The sequence below is a fragment of the Pelodiscus sinensis genome, chromosome 1 (assembly GCF_049634645.1).
Source record: "Pelodiscus sinensis isolate JC-2024 chromosome 1, ASM4963464v1, whole genome shotgun sequence".
NCBI classification, from domain to species: domain Eukaryota; kingdom Metazoa; phylum Chordata; order Testudines; family Trionychidae; genus Pelodiscus; species Pelodiscus sinensis.
Genome location: NC_134711.1, coordinates 51,726,039 through 51,735,865, shown reverse-complemented (window position 1 = coordinate 51,735,865; position 9,827 = coordinate 51,726,039).

Sequence of the window (9,827 nt, the reverse complement as noted above, 5' to 3'; positions counted from 1 at the left end):
CCTCAGCCAAAAGTTGAAAAAAAAAAAAAGAATTCTAAAGTGAGGTTTAATCTTGAAAGATTTACCTAAACTCTTCGCAGGTTAGTCATATAATCCAGGGAATTTGCCTTCTCTTTGGAGTTTTACAGAACAGGAAGTAATTAAAGCTCCTTTTAAATAGTCAATTTTGATTAGTGTGTGAACTATTTTTTTTTAGTGAAACAGTTTTGCATTACTCAGTATGTCCTGATCCAACTAAGATTTATGCTCTGCTTTAACTTTAAACATGGTGAGTAGTCTTATCGACTTCAGTGAAACTACCCAGTGGGTAAAGTTAATTGTGTGGTTAAATATTTTCAGGATTGAAGATTGCGAGATTTGAGGTTGGTGGAGGAAAGGGTAAAGTTAATGAGAAGGGGAAATGATCATCAAGGACTAAGTTTTGCCTTTTTTGTTTGTTTTTCCTGCAAACACAAACTTGTAATATGAACTTTGTCCACATGACCAAATGTTTAAAACTAATGAGTGAGGTAGTTGGGGAGCAAAGGATTTTGCATGAGCAACTACAAAAAAAAAAAAAAAGAGGAAAAAGTTGTTGGTAAATATTTGTGCCATGTAACATAAATCAGATGAAAGTGATGCCTGGATTTTAGCCAGAATGTTGCCCTAAAGTTCTTCGGAGGGTTTTTTTTTTCCTGAGATACTCTTTATACTAAATCCTTTCAAGCTTCCAAAGAGAAGATGCTATTGGATCATGTACAGGCTGTTGCCCTAAAGGCTTATATGTATTGATGCTTTGAAGCAGATTAAGAGAGACATTCTTTTGATACATTTATAGGGTCTGTTACAATTCCCTGAGAAAGGAAATATTTGCATTTTAGTTTTATATTCTTGTAGCTTTTTAATTTTAAATCAATGATTTATTTCAGGTTCAAGGGTATCAGTCATGTAGTTCAGTAATTAGGCTGACACTAATGAAATTAGTGTTCAAGCCATGTGGCTCCCAGGTTATTACCTCACCCATCTTGTCTCTTTAAATTTAATTCCGTCCAATTTCCATCAAAATAAAAAATTTTATTTATAATTTTTAAACTAATATACTTCATTTTTGAGATGCTCAATTAATGCCCAATTTAACTTCTAGTGAACAAAGTGTGATATTTCCATTAAATTCAGCATTTATTTGCAGATTAATCACCATTATTTAGTTTCTCTTGCTAAGCTACTTAATAGTTTGCCTGGAATTTGTTAACAGGATAGCATCAAGATAAAGAATTATACAAGTTTCCTTACCTATGATATTAATAATGCCAGATATTATTACAAAGTAAAAGTTTTATTATTTGATTTCAATGTTCAACATTATTGTTATTTATCTAAATTCTCAAGAATATAAGAAGAGAGATCCTTGCCCTGACAAACATATAGTTCATATAGACAAAACACACTGAGCCTGGAGAGAAGCAATACACAAGCCAAGTCCCTGATCCAACAAACACTTAAGCATAGGCTTAATTTCATGCATATGAGCAGTTTAATGGACACCAATTGGGTCTACTTATATGCCTGAATTTAAGCAGATGCTTAAGTGTTTGTAGGACTGAGACTGAGGTGATGTTTGACACTTGTCTAGCTAAGTATTGGATTTGTGTAGGTTTCATTATCCCTACTACCACCCCCAAAGTGGCCTGGCAGAGGTTCTGCTAGGTCTCTAGGTACCTAGAGAGCTCCTGCCCTCACTCTGCAGCCTCTCAGTTTGGTATTCAGCGCTGCCATCAGTAGTGACAGAAGGAAAGGAGGTAATACCACTCCATGCCATCCTTCATTGTATCATAAGCATTAATCCTTTTTAACTATCCTTATTTTAATAAAATTTATTTCACACATATGGACTGTTTTATATATATGTGTGTGTGTGTTTTGTTTTGTTGGTGGTGCATGTCCACATCCACACACTATCTCAATATTGATATTACATATAAGAAATTTCAATCTGCCCAAAAGAAAATTCATCCCGCCCAAAGACAGAACATGTTAGAGGGAACACTGCCCCAACAGTAGCCTTGTAAACCCCTTTTAATTAATTAGTAGACTTTAAGGCCAGAAGGGATAATTAGACCATAAAATCTGACTCCTGAATATCCCAGCCCCCCTGTATAGCATAGGAGATAAGTTTTGAGCTAAGCACACACCAGAAAGGCATGTAGTCTTCTTTGGAAGATATCAAGAAATGGAAATTCCATCACTTGCTTTGGTAGTTTATTCCAATGGTGAATCATTCTCTCTGAAATATTTGTGCCTAATTTCTAATAGGAATTTGTCTGTTTACACCTTCTAACCATTGTCTTGTTCTATCTTTTTCTGTGACATTAAACAGCCCTTTAATACCTGACATTTGGGCATAGCACCCTTCACACATTGTTGCCACCCTAGATCCTGGCCCCAGGACATGGGGGGCTGCTTTGTCGCCAAGTATCCTCCCCTGATGAGCCATCTCTGGCTGAGTTGGCTAAAGCCCCGGCAGTCAGGTTCCCTGGACCCTGATGCTCAATGCATCCTTAGGGCTTAATTCCTTCCTTCCCATTCTTTAGTCAGGAAACAGGAGGCTGTTGGATTATGTTGGTGGCCAACATCTGCCTGGAGGTTCTACGCTGTGTGGGCAAGAAGGGTGCTTCTAGCCATAGGAGAGCTAGGGATGTAAGAAAAGAGATGACCTCTGGAAAAACATGGGCCAGGTTATTCCTACCTCCACCCCCACCCCATTGCACTGGAAGCAGTTCCCATCCCTTCCCTCCCACACAGTGCAGAAAGGCTGCTACTTGTCATGTTCTGGTGTGAACCATGACAAAAATCTGTGGAGGAGGGGCCGAGATCCTGCATGCCTCCCACATGTTGCCCTGAGAACTTGAGAATCCAGGTACCTGGAGAGGTGGATCTATTCCAGGGGCCCAGCAAGGCATGGAGGGAGGAGAGCACTGGGCAGAAAAGATTTGGGCAGGTCAGTCAGTCACCCCCATCCGTCTGTGAGAGAAGTGTACGGGAACAAGTGTGTGTTACCTCTCTAGGTGCAAACCTTAAACATAAGAAGGTAAATGGAAAGACTCCAGCCATGCAGTATTTCTTTTTAACAGTGGCTCAGTAATTTGATGTTAATTGGAACATTTGTACTGCATAGTTCTGATTGTTTGCCATCAAACTCACTTGAATATGAGTATTGTTACCAGTTGCCCTATATTCAGCATAGGAAAATACAGTCACCCTACCGATTGTGTTATCAACTTCCATGCAAAACTTCCCACTGAAATTAGTGGAAAGTTCTGGTAAATAAGCGAGAATATGAAACATGGGACTGTTACTGGGGTTCTGCTCCCAGCAGGGAATAGGGAGTCAATCACAAGAGGTCCTCATTAGGGATGTTAAATTTAGATTAATAAGCTAATCGAATACTTGATGCAATTTGCTTCGCCTTTGAAGTGAAGTTTTCGCACATTTCAAAGGTGAAAGTGATGTGGAGAGCACTGGGCCAGTAGAGGACTGATTGAATCCCCCGCTGGCCCCTTGCTCCCCGTGGCATTTCAAAGCAGCAGCACTGCATGAAGCCGGGGGCTAGCTGGGGACTCCCCCGCTGACCATGGCTCTATATGGCGTTGCCACTTTGAAATGCCTCCGGGAGCTCTGTACGGTGTTTCAAAGCGGCAGTGCCAAGTGGAGCTCAGGGTCAGTGAGGGGTCCCCTGAGTTAGAGATTAATTTTTCATTAAAGAATATATTTATGCTGAAACCTCCAGGAATGTGTCCAACCAAAACTGGCAATCCTACACTGATTTCTTTGATTTGCCTTGCTCTACAATGGTGCTCCTACATTCAGGCCACTTATACATCTCTCTCCCTACATATGTTTGTCTCAGACTCTCATGCAACCTACTCACCTGTTCAGCCTGGTGCTGTCTCTGGAATATCTTCCTAGCTTGTTGTAAAAGGGAGATTTGCCAAATTTGCTGTAAATTGTTCAATTCTACACCTTTTATATGGGTACAATTCTTCTTTACATCATACATCTATGTTAAATATACTTTCCTTGCTTTTCAGAGCAAAATGTATCATCAGTGCCCGCTGCTATCTACACTCCTATACAGAAAGCAATGTTATGAGAAAAAAAAACAACTATTGAGACTAGAGTTGTCATATTTTGTCTAGACACAAACTGAACAAGTCCCAAAACTAGTTCCATCACCATGTTACATCTGGAAATCCACATCCAGAGTGCCAGTTGGCGTCTAAAGTAGGGATGTTAAGGACTAGTCGATTATCCGATAAGCAAATGCTTATCGGATAGTCGACAGGATAGTTGATTAGTCACTTCCCCCGCCCCCCCCCTTGCTTCCTCTATCAGATAGAGGCGGTAAGGGAGGGGGGAAGAAAGGGGTACTTCAAAGCGGCAGCACCGCACGGAGCTTGGAGTCAGCTGGGGAGTCCCTATCTGACCCCAGGCTCCATGTGGAGCCGCCCCTTTGAAACGTCGCCGCGGCATTTCAAAGGGGTAGCACTGCCTTATCGACTAATTGAATAGTCAATGCATAAATGCATCGACTATTTGTTTAGTCAATTAGACGCTACTTAACATCCTTAGTCTAAAGCCTTTCCTCTCCCAGTTTAGTGCATGAACAACTATTGTAGCCTTGGGGAGAGAGAAGGATGGTGTACACACTATCTACATACATTCAAGTACATACTATTATAATATTATAATATTATCTCATGTTCCACCCACTGTCATTCCATAGTGAATTACAAGGAATTCCTTTATTTCCTTCCATTTATAATAGCACCATTTAATTATAGTATTTTCTTCTCTCCATGGATTATTCCTTTTGTTCTCCTACTTTCTTTGTTCCCCTGCCTTTTAACCTCCGCACTTAATGTCAGTCCACCTTGTAAGGAAAATATTTCCTCCTCTCTGTTCTCATCTGGCTTTGTTTCTTCTATGCTTACTAAATTACCTCCATATATCCACCCACTTTGTCTCTGAGAACTACCCCAATTTCTCAGAAATTGTATTTGTATTGTGCAAGTACCCTTCCCCCAAACAACCCTGTTCCCTGCCCAGTAATTCTCCAGCACTACTTATTATCTTTCTTTGTTTTAGCTACGTGAATTTTTTTTTAGAGAGAGCTTTCTCTCTGCTTTTCAATCGTCTCTCATTGAAAAAGAGAAAGTTATATTACTGTTTCAGTTACTTGCTGAATTTCTTAAAGTATCTTTTAAGAGATAGGCAAGAAACATTTGTGCTCAACTCAGCCTTTTAGAAATACCCTAACATTATCATTTTGAACATGAAACTAGATTATTTCTTGTTGTGTTATAGCTCTTTATTTTTGTTCAATGGCATGAACTCAGAAAGTAACTGTAAGAGAATTACCTTGCCCAAGTATAACTTTGTGCATAAATAAACAGGAAAATAGTTGAGGATAAAAATTATTGCTATAATCTTTTAGCAATTAATACAGAGAGTAACATGAACTTTCAAAATTAGGCATTCATGCATTGACAACATTTTATAGTGAACAGAGTACTAGAAGAGTGGGGGTGGGTGAGAGTACAAACCACAAGATTCAGAGGGTAACTGAGTTAGTCTGTACAGGATAAAGTTAAAAAAACAACAAATAGTCTGGTAGCACTTTAAAGACTAACAAAACATGTAGATGGTATCATGATGGTAACATGACTACATGTTTTGTTAGCCTTTAAAGTGCTATCAGGTTATTTGTTGTTTTTTAAAGTTTAAACCACAAGATGTTAGCCTGTAAGAAAGAGCTGGTGAGAGTCTATGGGAGGTTGGTGCTAATGCTTGGAAAGCTTTGAGGTTTTCTGGGAAAGGGATAATGAAAAACCTAGCGTAACAGAGAAAGTTGTATCTGAACTCAGACAGGAATACTAATGTACCTTTCATTCCTCAGGAAATAAACCTAGACCCTAAGTTTTCACCAGATGTTGTTCTGGATTCTGTTAGTAAGATGAGACTGGGTAGACTACAATGCAAGATGACTTACCTGAGCAGATCTAAGACAATCCTGGACATCTGAGATGAGAGAGGACCAGATGCACTTGATTTTAAGAGGAATAAGGGATCTTCCGGAAAAGGCTTTATTTTCCGCAAGATCCTGTCTAGACTGGCGCTTTTCTCCGGCAAAGCCCCGAGCGGGAAAAAAGCGGCAGCCATGTTCATGCAAATACCGCGGGGGATATTTAAATCCCCTGCGGCATTTGCAATTCCGACTTGTCTCATTAGCATCCCTTTTCCGGAAAAGGGTGCCAATGTAGACACAGCCAGGGTGTTATGTGCCCAGGAGCAAAGGCAAAATTTGTGCCCCCCCCCAATCATTTGTGCTGGGGCCCAGTGCAGCAGTCCCAGGAGCAGCAGCACTTGCACAGTCCCCGTGCCCCTGGCAACCCAGAGCCCCCTGCAGGGAAAGAGCGGAGCAGTTGGGCGCACGATGGGGCTCTGTCCCTGCTCTGCTCGGCTGCAGACTGGCGAGGGCTCTGGGTCCCAGAGAAACTAGCCCCACGGGGCGGGCAGTGCTTTGCGGACTGTTCCTCCCATGCCGGCTAGAGCTAGGGTCCCTGGCCCGGGCGTGCGCCTGCGGAGCCACTCAGCCCTGCTCCAATGAGTGGCGAGGGCAGCACTTGGACACAGTGGCCAGGGCTGGTGGCTGGTGCCTGGGTTCTTCGGTGGAGCTTGGGGGCACTCGGCTTTTCTTGGTGCACGGAATCACCTTCCTAACCGAAACCACATACTTGATAGAGGGACACAGGGAGCCCGCCAGGGGCACCACCAGTACTGTGTGGGGCAGCAACCGGCCAGCCCTCACACTGTCCTCCGCCCCTTGGGACCCAGGCAGTGGGCGGGATCTGGCCTCTGCTCCACCAGCTCCTGCCCCCAGTCCTGTCCAATCCAGGTGCCGAACTGCGCAGTGGGGGCAGCAGCAGCTCTTGAGCCAGGGTGCTGGGCTCCCAGGCAGGCCTTTGAAGTGCCCAGTCCCGCCTCAGCAGCTTGTCTGAAGGGAGCAAGTGGCCTGCCAGTCCTGAGTTCACTGCATGGAGCTGTGCGCTCCCACCCCAGCCTAGCACCCCCCTATCGAGGTGCCTGGGGCAACTGCCTCCCTTACCCCTCGCTGCACCACTAGGGCCACAAAAACACTTGCTTCCAGCTGAACTGTCAGACTTTAAAGTTGTGATAAAGTTGTCTCTAGCAAAATTCTGTGAAGTCCTTTTCAGAGGTATCAAGTTTAATTTCCCTCTTCTTCCTAATTTTACCTCATCAGGGACAGAGATTTCCCAGATAGAAGGATAAAAATTAGTGCTATTATAACTTTCAAATGCACAAGCCTTCCTAAAATATTTTTTCTGAAACACTTGTGACTTCTTGTTTATTGGATTGCATGATTGCTTGTCTTATCCTCTTTCTCTTTCCTACCTCCCTACTTCCCAGTGGCTGACATAGCTGAAAAAGAAGCCAGACAGAGTCAACAAAACAGCTTGGAACTGACGGGACCTAGTTTCTGGTTCCAGCTGAGCAGCCGCATTAATTCACTGAACAGGAACCAAACCAGTGATTTTGTTTGAGGAAAAAAAAGACCATATACTGGAGATACATTCTTATCTGGTTATAAAGCAATAACTGTAGTACTTTATTATCAAAAACCTGAGACGTTTCAGAGGTGCTGAAGGAATGATCCAAGTGAGGTTATTTTAGCTTGAGGTTAATAGATACAGGCATGATACAAGCCTTCTCCCCACCCCCAACACACTTTAGTTGGGTTTTCACAGCTTAGTAAATCTTTAAAACCTAAATTGTAGATCAGCTTGTTACTTCATTGGCTTGCCAGCTGCTGTATCCCTAGCTATCCTCTGTGGCATTATCTGAGAAAATCAAAATAAGAGCCAGGTCTTTCCTCTCCAAATCGTATTTCAGTGATGATGTTTCTTAGGCTACCATAATTATATGATATTTGGTTTCCCTTTTAGAATGCTTGAACTAAAATTAGAATTATATTCTTATAAGAAACTGTATTCAATTAAATTACAGTTCAAAAGACAAACTGTATTATACCAAAGAATATTTTAAATAAACTTTGTTCCACAATTACAAGGAAATATAAACTCATAAGACCAACCTAACTGATTGAAACCAAAGAACCATCTATCCCAGAACAGAAAACCCTTGCCAATCCTGGCACCACCATGAATGGTGAAATTTGTGGACAGTGGGAGCTGTGGCTTCCAGCCCCTGCAGTGAGCTCCCCATGGCTCCTGAACTCACTGCAGGGGCTGGCAGCCACAGGGCATTCAACACAGTTCCTGGCAGCTCCCAGACCCCACCAATCCCTACCTCATGCCAGGAGACAGATGAATAGTAAGGGTCTCTTGTATTCTGTCTTCTGAGAGTGGCTGATGCCAGGTGTCTCAGAGGGACTGAACAGAACAGGTGATCATCAAGTGATCCATCCCCTGTCACCCAGTTTTGGACAAAGGCTAGGGATACCAGCTATGCCAATCCTGGCTATTAGCCATAGATGGACCTATCCTCCATTAATGTAGCTAGCTTTTTCTTGAATATGTCATGGTTTGATACATTGTTGTGCTGAAAGATGCTAATGGCTGCTAGTGTTGGATCCAAAGATCATCAGAGACCTTATTAAAGCCAATGGGTGTGTCAAGCAAACTTCAAACTCAGCAGAAAGAGCAATCAAGCCCCGTTATATAGTGAAGACAGCTGCAAATAATGGAGGTCACCACCCAAGGACTAAGCTATGAGGCATGCCACAGCTAAACCCGGTTGCAAAGGCATGAACTAGGAGGCAGTTACAGCCTGTGTGCACTAGAGTAAAAGAAAACGGGAGAAGTAGTTATGAGACTGAGAGAAGAAGCATATAAACAGTTTCTTAAGCATGGAAATCACAAAAATGATAATTGAGCCTTTCTGGTCAAGTAAACTTCCTACAGTTAACTTATTTCTACTGTGTTCAGGAAAATAAGGCTTCTTCTTTTGGTAAAGAAACAAGATTACACCAAGAACACCTGACTTGAATAACTGATTTTTTTCATTTTGCAGGAAAGAACCTTGCAAGGCTTTAAACTTGGCCAGCTACTTGGGCTAAACTTTTGCATGTAAGGCCTGATCTAATAAGCAGCCTCAGAGCACAGCTAGTGCATCAGGTCTCATTCAACATCCAGCTGAAGGAGATGATACCCACATTACAACTCTTGGTCTAGCTATCAGCACACTCACTTGGCATGGGAGCGAGCAAGTTTCAATTCTCCCCTCCTTGCTACAGGAGGAGGAGAAAAGATTGGAACAGGGATCTCCTACCTGGTTTGCTTATGTTCTGAGGACAATAAAAGACGATCTAAGCACAGAGCCTTAGAAAAAGAATGCCTCAAACTTTATTTTCCTCCCATAGCAGGTGAAACTGCCCCCACATTCCCTTTCACTCATGTTATTACTGAGTTACAAATGACCCAATATAAAGATAAAGGAAATCCTGTTACATTTATATTTGATTTAAAAAACTATTTGAGATTCAAGGTGCTTAGTGGTTATATGAGTAGGTTTAAGAATGATAGACAAGATAGCTATACCTGTTTCTTCCTTTGCTTAAATTTTCCTTCTTATTGCCTCTCAAGTTCTGTGTGTCTGCTGCAAAAACCTAAAACTCTTTTCATCTACATTTAAATAGGGAACTTCATTAGTTTTATTTTCCCATCTTGGTGGTTGTCTTGATTACTTTTACACAAAACACAGAATTCTGAACACAATTTTGGAAGGTAAAATTCCTTTCACTCTACTTT